This window comes from Macaca mulatta, chromosome 2 (genome assembly GCF_049350105.2).
Source record: "Macaca mulatta isolate MMU2019108-1 chromosome 2, T2T-MMU8v2.0, whole genome shotgun sequence".
In the NCBI taxonomy this organism is placed as follows: Eukaryota; Metazoa; Chordata; class Mammalia; order Primates; family Cercopithecidae; genus Macaca; species Macaca mulatta.
Window position 1 is genome coordinate 131,387,107 of NC_133407.1, and position 12,790 is coordinate 131,399,896.

Sequence of the window (12,790 nt, forward strand, 5' to 3'; positions counted from 1 at the left end):
TTGCTGAAGGCAAAGAAAATACAGAATGGGAAGCAGAAGAAGTCACCAATACCAGCTATGACCATGTGACCAGCTGCAGAAATAAGGACTGTAATTGTCATGAGTATTTCCTCCTTCTTTTGTGAAAAACATGTTTGTGCATGTATACACTTCTACTAAGAAAAATCTTCATTTTATTTCCTTTTCCTTTATCATGTGACATAAGATGTACTGACTTCATATCAGCGTTTAAGTATTGTTAACTTTATGTAATAGTATTTGCGTTGGGGATTGTTGCATTTCCCGTTGTTCTAAGGATAGTTGTATTATGCTAGGCATAATTATGTCCTTATTATTGTCTTTATTTGAAGATTATTTATGATCTCAGGAGATGTGTATGGGTTCAAATTGACACAGGGTGGACTTGTGATGGTTAATACTGAGTGTCAACTTGATTGGATTGAAGGATACAAAGTACTAATCCTGGGTGTGTCTGTGCGGGTGTTGCCAAAAGAGATTAACATTTGAGTCAGTGGGCTGGGGAAGGTAGATCCACCCTTAATCTGGTGGGCACAATCTAATCAGCTTCCAGTGAATATAAAGCAGGCAAAAAAACGTGAAGAGGAGAGACTGGCCTAGACTCCCAGCCTACATCTTTCTCCTGTGCTGGATGCTTCCTGCCCTCGAGCACTGGACCCCAAGTTCTTCTGTTTCAGGACTCAGACTGGCCCTCCTTGCTCCTCAGCTTGCAGACAGCCTATTGTGGGACGTTGTGATTGTGTAAGCTAATACTTAGTAAACTCCCCTTTTCATATATATCTATATATGGATATATATCTTACATATATTATATATGTTTATATATATACACATATAAATATGTATATGTGTATATACATATAAATATATATATCTATCCATCTTAGTTCTGTCCCTCTAGAGAACTCTGACTAATACAGGCCCCAAATTCTTTTTTAAAAACTTTTTCAATTTTGTAACTGATATATAATAGACGTGCATTCTTTTACCTTCTCTTTGAAATGGGCTTTTCCTCCTCAATTGCAAATTTCTGTGAAATTCAGTACTATTGATGCAGTCTTGAAGTGAAGCTTAAAGATGTAGAGAACTTTGTGACTTACAAAACATTAGAAGTATGGACTTTTTAAGCCAAAAGAGAATCATAAAGTTGAGCTGTCTTGTTTCTTATAAGTCAGGAAATTTCTTTCCTTCATTCAGTGCATCAGTTTTTAGTGAAATTGTATTTATTCTTCTTTTTAAGTGTTTATTTGTCACATCCATTTATTCTCATTTCTACTGAACCCTTTCATGCAAACATTCATTTCTTTATCCACTGACTCCATCATTCATTCATTCCACTGATGTTTATCAAGCATCATTAAATGGTATGTATTGAGCAAGACACTGAGGATATGGCAGTAAATAAGATTCAGCACCTGCCCTGCAAAGTTATGATGAATATTTATGGAAATCTATGTTCATTAGTAATAACAAAAACTAAATTCTGACGTCAGTAGTCAAGCTTATTGCTTATTCACTTTTTCTCCTCTCTGGCTCTAGAATTAAGCTTTTTGGGGTTGCAGATGCTTTGCGTTAGGATATATTCATCTGTCTCTATTTATATGTGGTCTGTGGGGAAACATCTCTTCTACTTGTACCATGATCTTCTCATAGTTCATCTCAGAAATTGGCACTGGTGGTTTGGTTTTAATCTGATGATTTTCAAAAAGCACCTTGCAAATTTCCTGGCATTCTATACAGTTTCTTTGACTAACACTGCAGGATAGAAAAGGAATGGGAGCAAGAAGGTAGGCTCCTTCCTTCAACTAGAACAATGTCATATTTATCATGATACATTAATCACTTACAAGACCTTCAAGGACAGAGTTCTGAGGTTTTGAAAAAAGTTTAAAAAAATTAATATCCTATTTATAATAAATATTCACTTAATTTTGAATTTCTTCAGATAATTATAGTTCAATATGAAAAATAATAATAAAGATCTTTTATGAACATTTACCATGTGATTTTTAATTCTTCCAACAACAGGAGGTACCGTAATTTTGCCTGTCTGTTCAGGCGAATAAGTTTGGGGTCAGAGAGCTTTGAAGTGACTTTTCCTATATCCCCTGGTTTATAGGGCAGAGCTAAGAAACAAAGCCTGACGTGTTTGACTCAGTGCTTTGCCTTTAACCACTCTACTCTTCTGCTTTATGTACTTTGTAGACTGCTCTCCCCCTTTCACCACCCTGCATTATTTCACTCTTTCTTTTGATTTTTTTTCCAAGTCACATGTGCAGTAGTCCTTTGCTTTTTGTTTGCCTTTGTCTGTGTGTTTGGTTTCTGTTTTCTTAACAAAACACATTTGCATGCCTCTGATTCCTTCTCCCACCAATCTGTCCCCCACACTTATCAAATTAATCTACCCCAATACCATTCTCTTCATTTCTTTGTCTTATTTAGAATCTTCTAATTATCCCTATTTCCTACAGTGACATTTCCCAAAGCATGTTCTTCAAGATGTTAATATTCTATTTAAATGAAAGAAAAAGGAAGAAAGAAAAAGAAAGGAAGAAAAGAAGAAGGAAGAAAAAGAAGGGAGGGAGAAGAAAGGAAAGAAAAAGAAAAGATAAACTCGTAAGTTTGGAAAGCACTTTCATGACAGAAAGATTTATCAGACTATTATGTTAATATCCATGTGACACTAAGAAAGAAATCATCTGTTGGAGATAAATATAGAATAGTTTCAAAATCTGCTTTCTCTACATCAGAGTGTCTGGGTTTAAGTGACCTTTCCCAATGTTCTATGTTCTTTGTCAAATGACTTCGTCTCTCTGATTTTAGTTCCCTGATCTGCAAAACTAGATAATGATTATGACCTCTGAAATGGCCTGCAACTATCCTCTCACACTGTGTTCACACAGTGTCTCTTCCCCCATGAGGAAGGACTGACTCGTGTAGCCCACAGGATGTTGCAGAGTTGTATTCAAAGCTGAGTCATGAAAGACACTGTATCTCCTCCTTGCTCTGTCTTGGATAACTTGCTCTGGAGGAAGCCAACTGCCATGTCATGAGGACCCTCTAAGAGCCCATTAGAATGCCCATGTAGAGAAAAAACCTTCAACCAATAATAACCAGCACCAACATGGCAGCCACGTGAGCAAGCCAAGTGGGAAGTGCATCCTAAGGACATAATCAAGCCCTCAGAGGACTTCAGCTAAGGCTGATGACTTGACTGCAACTAAATGAGAGACATTGAGTCTGAACTCCCAGGCAAGATGCTACCAAACTCTTGACCCATAGAAAAGGTGAGAGAATAAATGTTCATGGTTGTTTTAAGTAATTTGTTACACAACAATAAATAATGAATACAATGATGATGATGTTGGTGATGATAGTATCTACCTACCAAAAACGACAAATGATAATGCAAATAGTAAACTTAGCCATGGTTCAGAGCAAGAGTAAGCATTAAACCAAAGTTCTACATTAATAATAGAGGTAAAAGTCATATGAAGCATATCTTAAATACATGATTTCCTCTTCTTATGGAGCAGTAAGGAAATTGTGCTTTCTGAAATATACTTTGAAGAATCTTTTCTAGAGTCTAAATATTCTAGGGGTTTATATGAGGCATCCCTATCTGGGTCTCATCCATTTCCCCAAATTGTTCTCTAACTCTGCCAAAATAGACCTTGTATTTTGCACATTCTACCTGTAAACTTATTACCCCATTCAGCATCATAAGGCTTGCTCTTCATGTTCCCTTCCTTCCTATAAGACATGTTTTAAATCCCACCCTCGTGAAATTCCACACACAGATGATTTCTGTAGGGCCAAGACTATGTGTGAGGTTCTCAAAGGTGGAATAAAGTATTAATTATTCAAATAATCTTGGTTTGAATAATTAGATGGTGTTACACAGTGGCAGGAAGTAAAGAAGTGCAGGAATATACCTCATACAGCCAAACAAAAACAACAAACTTTTAAACTAAAAACAGTGCAAAACCAGCCACCGCAAACCTTAGATAGTAAATACTGCAAATAATGAAAAATTACCAGTGTAAATAAGTCATGTGTAGATATGAAGAAGGAGTTAAATAAGTACAATAAAAGAAAAAATATGGACTATGTGGTAGTAGGAAAAAAATCCAAGGCACTAAGTGTTAAGCCTCCTGCCGGTTTCTTCTTTTTGGTGATCTGAAATCTACTTGGTAATTTAGTTGCTTTTCCTCAGAGGAGAAAGAAAGAAGAGAAGAATTTGAATATTAAATACCATTCAATTACACTGAGAAATTGTTTTGAGAAAATGCTTTTTGGAAAAAAGGTTGTATTTTTTTTTTTTTTCCTGAATCAACCAGATATCTTTTCTCTTATGGCTGAAGTTTCGTGAAAAACACATCCAGAATCAATGAACTGAAAAGTTATTAAATTTGTTATTTCACATACTTGAGTAATGAAGAAGCCTAAAATGTTACGTAATTAGAGGTAGATAACAATGTAAACATTTATTTCCAATGTAATAATTTGGTATCAAAGAGATAGCCGACTCTTTCACTAGTATCCAAGTTAAAGTTGTAGCCAGTCTGTAGTGTAGGAAAAAGGTAAGAGAAAATCATGGAAAGAGGGAGCTGACTGTTGAAAATAGTTTTCTCATAAGGGCAATGGTGGTAACCATGAGAAAACTTTCAAATGGCATTAATTTGGGACTATTTGCTGAAAATGGTGGAGTCACAATTTGGAAGGGCCAGAACCCACCTCCCACACAAACACCTTATACTGAAGTGAGTGAACAAATAACAATTGAGATTTTAAGGTTGCTTCTTATAGCAGCTAACATTTCTTACCCTGACAGAAACTGAGGCACTGAAAGGTGACTGCATGCCCATGGCTCTTTAGTGAAGAAAAGGATCTGGAGACTTCACCCTTTTCTTCCCCTTATTTTTGAAATCCAATTTGTAAAGGTCTCTGTTTGCAAGTAATCACTTGTTCCTTCTCATAGCTTACCTCAGGTGAACATAAAAACTTCATCAAATGACCAAGAAATTAAACCAAGTCATTATATCATAAAATTAAAGTGGCAACTATTCAAAAACATTTAGAGCAGCTTCATAATACAGCACGTCTATTTACCTAAATGAAGTCACATTGCTTTAACTTTCTACTTTTACCGAGTAATTGGTGAGGTCAACCTGACATGATACAAAGGGTTTCACAGTCTCACCAGTAAGAATTAATGTACTTCAGACAATCCTGTCTCTCCTTCCCCACACAATTTGCTCTGCTTGAAATTTAATTTTATGGGAATTTCTTACTTTAACAATCTCACAATGTAGGGCATAGTGTCTATAAACACAGTCCTAAATAGAAACCCTAATAAATCACCGTGTTTTGGACAAGAGCCATGTCTACAGTATAAATTGGAATGGAAGATAAATGATTCTGCAGAGGGACATTCACCTAAATAGGTTTATCCTCAGTAAAAATGACAATTCCCTACCTGGGTTGTAGGAATATAATGGAATCTCCACGGAAGTTGGAAAGTCAAGATGTCAGTAAAGTGAAATCAAGCACTTTCTATTCAATAGCCATGCCTGGGTTAATTCTGACCAAGTGTCAAGGATACCAACAGCAAAATGTCTAAGCAATGGAGACGTTTCTAGCCACATTTTCTTCAGGTGAGGCTAAGATGAGGATAGAAACAGAAATTTGTATCTGGGGAGGGAAAAGTCAAGAGCAAAAGACAAGCAAAAGACAAGAGCAAGGCCATGCTGTCCCATTTAGGAGAGACAAGGGAAGGCGTAGACTCAGCCCAAAAGAGTAACTATGTCAGAGGAGAGAAGAGATGTCTAGAACAGAAGATGGAGAACATGGGATGTAAAATTTTTTAAACCGGGATTTAAAGTCTAATTCTGCTATGATAGTATAACTCTTGGGAAGCCACCTTTTCTCTCTAAGCCTATTTCTTTATTTGTATTATGGTAATATAGATTGCATCTGATGGGAGTTTATCTTAGGCAAATTCAAATACAAGCACTCTGTAAGAGGAAAAGAAATAATTTAATTAGTGCAAGAGTTCTGCTAGCCATAAATGGCAATAGCATGTGTGCCAAAGGTCTGGACTATTGTTCCTGCATCACATGTGCTTCTCACAGTGTATGCTAGACTGTAAGCCTGCTGAGACCAAGAATATAGTCCCTGTGTTTAACAACAGTATATACAACACCTATGATAATGCCTGATATGTAACAGAGGTCATAAATATTTATGAAAAGAGGTAAGGAAGAAGAACGCTAAGGAAAAAAATGAAGAAATAGCATGCATCTTGCTATACTGAACATGTCTCTATTTTCTTGAACAGCATGAGCCCAAAGAGAAGCCATCCACTTTACCAGGCATGAGTGGAAGAAGCAGCAACAAATTCTAATACTTGCAGGAAAACTGAGTGTGTTGGAGTTTTTGAGAGAAAAAATTCTCACGGGTAATTTTGGCTATATACAAGTTTCTCTTTATGTACTTTAGAACCCCACTGCCAAGTAAGATGCAATTCTACTGTAATAATAATTGTAACAATATCTGCATAACCTAACTCACCAGGCTCATATAAAAACCCAATAAGATTAAAATCTAGAATGGCACGCTGCATAATCGTGTTGTAACATGCAAATGCCAGGTGTAAATGATTTGTATAATTATCTGACCCCACCTACTAGCATACTGTCTTCTACTGACTTCTGTTAAAAAACACAATGACAGTGTATAGTTTCTTTAGTTACCTGACAAAAGGAATGTCTGTGGTTGAACTACTGGAGATGGTGATACCCAAAGGTTAGGAAAATTAGCCAAGGGAGGAAATATCTGCTACTCATTCCATCAACTGGATAGCCTTATAGCACTATTGACATCCTCATCTGGGCTCTTTGGAGTTTATCAATAGAGATGTTCATAAACAAAAGCTATTGCTGCCGTCATTAAGCTTGTAAGCATCCATTCATTACTACTGTACTTTCTTCATTAAGTTCCTTTAATGTGGCTCTCTCCTTTATCCTCCTTTCTCAGACCTCCCCTTGTAAGTAATGCTTGTTCAGCTTCTTTAATCTTCCAGACCCCTAAATGATGGAATGCCATGAAGCTCAGTTCTCAAACCTGTGAACAAAAACGTATCTGAGACAGGTCTCAATCAATTTTGAAAGTTTACTTTGCCAAGGTTAAGGCCACGCTGCTCATGACAGAGCCTCAGGAGGTCCTGATGACATGTGCCCAAGGTAGTTGGGGTGCAGCTTGATTTTATACATTTCAGGAAGACACGAGACATCAATCAATACATGTAAGATGTACACTGGTTTGGTCTAGAAAGGTGGGACAACTCAAAGTGGGGACTTCTGGATCATAGGGAGATTTAAAGATTTTCTGATTGGTAATTGGTTGAAAGCGTTATTATGCAAAGAAAAGAATGTCTGGGTTATGATAAGGAGCTGTGGAGACCAAGATTTAATTATGCAGATGAAGCCTCCAGATAGCAGGCTTTAGAGAGAACAGATTGTAAATGTTTCTTATCAGACTTAGAGTCTGTTCTATCAGTCTTAAGGTTTCTGTTAATGTTCATGGTAATGAAGTATATCTGACCACCTTCTCCTCCGCCACTTCCCATTATAGCCTGAAGTAGTTTTTCAGGTTAACTTTGAAAGCCTGCGACTGAGAGGAGGGGTCCATTCAGATAGTTGGAAGGGCTTAAAATTTTATTTTTTGTTTTCAGATCCCTTTGCTTTCTGCATTTATTTTCAAAGTAGTCTTGTCAACCTAGAAAATGGATTTAAATACCATTGTATATGTCATCCCAAATCTATAACACAGCTTACACATGCCTCCTGAATGGTAGATAAAGTATCAAACTACCTCCCATTTGGAGGTCTAACAGATCACTTGAACTTACGAAGTTCATTACCAAACGTATTATTATTCTTCTAATGCCTGCCCAGCCTCTCTCTCAACTCAGAATAAGACTCAAAGTCCCCTATAGGGCATTACATAATGTGATGTCACACTAATTTCCTGATCTCATTTCATATTGCATTTCCTTTTCCTTCGTGTCTCTCACCACAGCCAGTACAATTGTACCTCAGGACCTCTCCACTTGAGTTCTCTCTACCTGGAATCCTCTTCCTCCAAATAACGATGTGGTTTCTTCTTTCATTTCATTCAGGTTTCTGGGAAAAATAATCCCTAATTGAAGAGTTGTATTCTGACCACTTTATTTAATATAGAAATGTTCTCCACGTTAGTTTTGTCACTCTTTATCCAATTTTTCTGCTTTATTTTTCTTTGTTGCACTCATTATTTTCTTGCATATAATTTTTCTTTACCTCCCATACTGGACTGTTTAAACTCCATGTTCATAGAGATTCTGCTTAGTAAAAGCTTATACGTGCAGCTCTTAGCATAATTTCTGACTCATAGTAGGAATTCGGGAAATATTTGTGAGATGAATGAATAAATATTGTTTTAGATTTTCTTTACACATAAAAGTGTCTATTCAAATTTTTTTTCAGATAATGATGTCTTTGTGGTTCTGGCAATTGCTCTCTTACTTAGTAATATGCCCTGAACATCTTTCTATAATATATCACCAAATATAGAGCTAAATCACTTTTACTAGTCTCAGAGTATTTCATTGTATGGAGGTGCTGCAATTGATTTATTCAAACTCAACTGATGGACAGTTGGATTGTTTTCCTTTTTTTTTTAATAAATAAGCTTATATTGAAATCTTTTGTAATGCAATTCATCAAGCAATTATTGAGTATCTGCTATACGCAATTCACTGGCCTAGACAATGGGATGGTAAAGTAGAGACAAATGTGACATGGTTCCTGCATTCAGGGAGCTCATGACCTACTCAAGGAGACAGATGATGAAAAATAAGAATAACATATTTTAGGGAATTATAGAGTACAGAATTATAGAGTACGTCAAGGGCAGTAGAGAATATACTGGGGCGATTCAGGGATGGAAACTATCAGGAGATACAAGATTCAGAAAAGCTTTTTGGAAGGTCTGTATGTTTGGACTGGGCTTTGGCAAAGATTTCAACCAGCAGAGGGTCTGAGGTGAAGAAAGTGTGTTACACATTTAGAGGATTGCCGGAACTATTCTTGGATACTTTAGCTCTTCAGTTTGACTGCAACAGAAGGTGGGTGAGCAATAAGGTCAAAAATGTAGGCTGGGGCAAGAGCACCTACCAGGTCCCAATCATTGTCAAGCCAAAAGATACAGGGATAAAGAATAATGTGGGAATCGATCCACATGATTTACCCATCAGACTTTTCCTTTTTCGGAAGAAAGTTTTTCTGGGCACTCCTGGTCTGTGGGTAAACAGACTCATTATTTCCAAATGTTCTGGTATTTGAAGAAAAGCTAGAAATCTGTTTTTTTATTTTTATTTTTATTTTTTATTTTTGAGACAGAGCCTCACTCTGTTGCCCAGGCTGGAGTGCAGTGGCGCGCTCTTGGCTCACTGCAACCTCTGCCTTCCAGGTTCAAGCAACTCTCCTATCTCAGCCTCCCGAGTTGCTGGGACTACAGGCGCCTGCCACTACACCCAGCTAATTCTGGTATTTTCAGTGGAGATGTGGTTTCACCTTGTTGGTCAGGCTGGTCTTGAACTCCTGACCTCAGGTGATCCACCCGCCTCGGCCTCCCAGAGTGCTGGAATTACAGGCATGAGCCATCGTGCCCAGCTAAAATCTGTGTTTTTAAAATATGAAACCTCCCGGCTTTTAACTGCTGACCACTTACTCTTATTTTTTCAAAACCTCATTTTGTGAACCATAAAACAACAACAATAAAATTTCCAATCGACCCACTGCTAATGGGCTATATGTATCCTGTGAACCATCAATTTGTAAATTCTGCCCTAAGGGCCCTGAGGAGACTCTGTCCCCTAATAATGGTGAATTTCATTCTTTTTGGACCTTGAATACGATAGCAAAATTCCATTTTACATCATAATCTAAGATGCACATATATAAGCATATATAAATGAAACAAAACTTTTAGAAAACAGTACTTAATCCTAACAATTTCCTTAACTAAAAGAAAATCACTATGATTTAGACTAGTTCAGTTTATTCTCTTCTGTTCTTCAAAAAAGAAATCTTTCTTTTAACCTACACAGCGAACTTCAGGACTCACCATGATTGCAAAATTCATTGAAAACATTGTCCTGACTATAATGCTTCTTTTGCCATCTAAACTTATGTTATTTTGTAATACCTTTTAGGAGTTTCTTTCTCAGGTGTTTAGGAATTGGGAATCCAACTAGAACATAAATAGCTTTCAGGCAGGATTTCCTCCTTTCTCTTAGACTCAGAATCACAGCAAATGTAGCAATTATTCAACAACTGGATGTTGGAATTTGGGCCTCTGAGATTCTCCCCAAGTAGATTTTATGGTCTGAGTTTCAGAGACCTTGGGTTTGTAAACTGACTCCTTGACCTAGCTGGAAGAGATGGTCATTGACTTTTACTTAGCAAACCATTTGTCACTAGTTCATCCAGCTTCCCTCCAAAAATGTGTCCCTGAACCTCAGCTTGAAATTGAAATCCTCTTGATCTTGAGGTCAAATTGGCTCCGCTCCTACAGCTCCTATCTCAACCCCAAGCCACGTCCTGGTTGTTGGACTGATTGTGAAGGACAAGTCATAAAGTCCTTCCTATTTTAAGCTTTATATAATCTGAACTCTTTCTGGTTACAAAGAAACACAAATGATTTTAGTTATCGTGGAATTAAATGTAGTCTAGAACGTTCAATATTTGTCAGGTCATGTTGCAAATCAGCCACTGTATTCATAATGGATGTGTCACCATCATAAATATGACAAAAGGACATTTTCAAAAGATGATTATCCACACTGATGGGAGAGAAATATGAGCTCAAGAAATTAACATTCTCATCGCTGCCTTGCTTCTCTGCTTTGCATTATTTAAGGATCTCTGGTGACTTGACTGAAGTCCTCCCTGTCCCCTAATGCCCCCTGTGTGCCAAGCTTTTGGAATACAGCCCACCTTGATATCAAAAGAAAGATCCCTGTTAGAGAAGTTGACATTTCCCCCTCTCATCTCGAGGTTAATGGGGAGACCTGTATTCAAAGGCACCTTCGTCTCAGTGGGAACACCTTAAGACATCTTCGGTGTTGATTTACATTGCTTTCAGGTACACGTTGGATAAAAGCAGATGGGAGTGAGAGAAGAAGCCAGATGCAGAGTAGATCCAAGGGAAGAACTGAAATGCAGAACATGTTACTTCTTTGTTTAGCTACACTGTGTATTAACTGGCCAACACTGTATTGAATACTTGCCATGCACAAGACTAGTTTTGTCCTCTACTCTCTTGATCACTCAGATCTCCTCGAGAGCTTTTTAAAACTACCAATATTCTGGCCTCACCCATAAACACTCTGATCCAATTGGTTGTGAGTGGGGACCCAGCAACATGGAAGTTTTAAACAGCTCTCCAAGAGGTTTGAATGTGCAGCCATGGTTGAGAACCACTGCATTAGATGCTATTCATAAACTTTATATTATTAGCTCGTTTAATCCACAGGTCTATAAGGTTACTATTATCATTATCCTCAATTTTCAGGATTTTTACACTACGCAGTAAAATAAAGGTAAAGAGAAGTTAGGTAATATGCCCGTGTCATACAGGTTGGTAAGGGGTGGAATGCAAACGTGAATCTAGGTAGTTGGATTTCAGAGTTCTAAGTAAATTTAACGCAAAGATCAAAGGAAGGAGGAACACTTACAGTCAGGCATTTGGGACAAAAGTAGCAAAAGGCTGACTACATAGGTGGATAAGTTATAGCAACGGAATCTCCATTGTATATACCTCTGCCCTAAAGGAATATGGGAAGGAGGGTGCTTAAAGTATCAGCAGGATGGGCTTTAGAGTGTGCAACCTGTGCATGAGCTTAAAAGGGTCCCATACCTTGTTTAACGCTCTGCTGTTCCTGTCTTGAAATTCTTAATAGCTTTGAAATAAGAAACTCCACATTTTCATTTTGCACCGGACCCCAAATATGTGGGCATTGATACTCAGGCCAGTCCTGAGTGTCAGACTCATGGAAATGAAATTGCAGCCATTTTCTCTAGTTTGAATGCTGTGTGTGATGAGGGAGGTGATTGTCTCCCTGCAGGAGTTTCAGTGGAACAGCAATCCCTGCCATCCCTTCTTTGTGAATATGTAGTTCCTAGAGCTGGAAAAACAAACATCAAAGTCTCTGACAAAGGGAGAACAGAGCTGTGAATTGCATAGATTCAAATATAGAGTGGGGAGAACCCAAAGAAAAACCAGCAGTGTCCTAAAAGGCCCTCCATGCATTGCTGCACTGAATCTTTACAATTCTACGAGATGAGAATGAGTATTTTACACCCTTTTATAGATGATGGAAATGAGATACAGAGAAGGTAAGTAATTTGTTCAAGGTCACAGAGCTGTGAAGGAAAAATTGAAGCTTTCACCTGACCTGCGTGCTTTCCCGCACACTGTGCTAACTCTGAGAACGTAATGCATTTGTTTCTTAGGGGTGCACCTGAGCTTCAGGATATTACATTCCCTAGAGATGCTTTTTACCAAACTTCTCTCTCTTAGTTCTTTACATGGAGGGAGTTGAGTATCATAGGAAACATGAAAAAGAGATCAGGAATTAGAATACCTGGGTTCTTTTCTAGTTTCATCCTTGCTGTTTACTAGTCAAACACTAAAAGCAAGTCATTTTATTAACTATTTTATTTTT

General features: G+C 37.6%; 1 long non-coding RNA gene across 1 annotated transcript in view; it reads left to right on the top strand.

Annotated features, from left to right (window-relative positions):
• The window catches only part of LOC106996871 (uncharacterized), a 301,071-nt gene that overhangs the window by 190,955 nt on the left and 97,326 nt on the right, over positions 1-12,790 (top strand). The window contains exons 4-5 of the long non-coding RNA XR_001442957.3: positions 2,490-3,305; positions 6,359-6,478. This is a non-coding gene — a long non-coding RNA (uncharacterized LOC106996871). The remainder of the gene's footprint in view (positions 1-2,489; positions 3,306-6,358; positions 6,479-12,790) is intronic.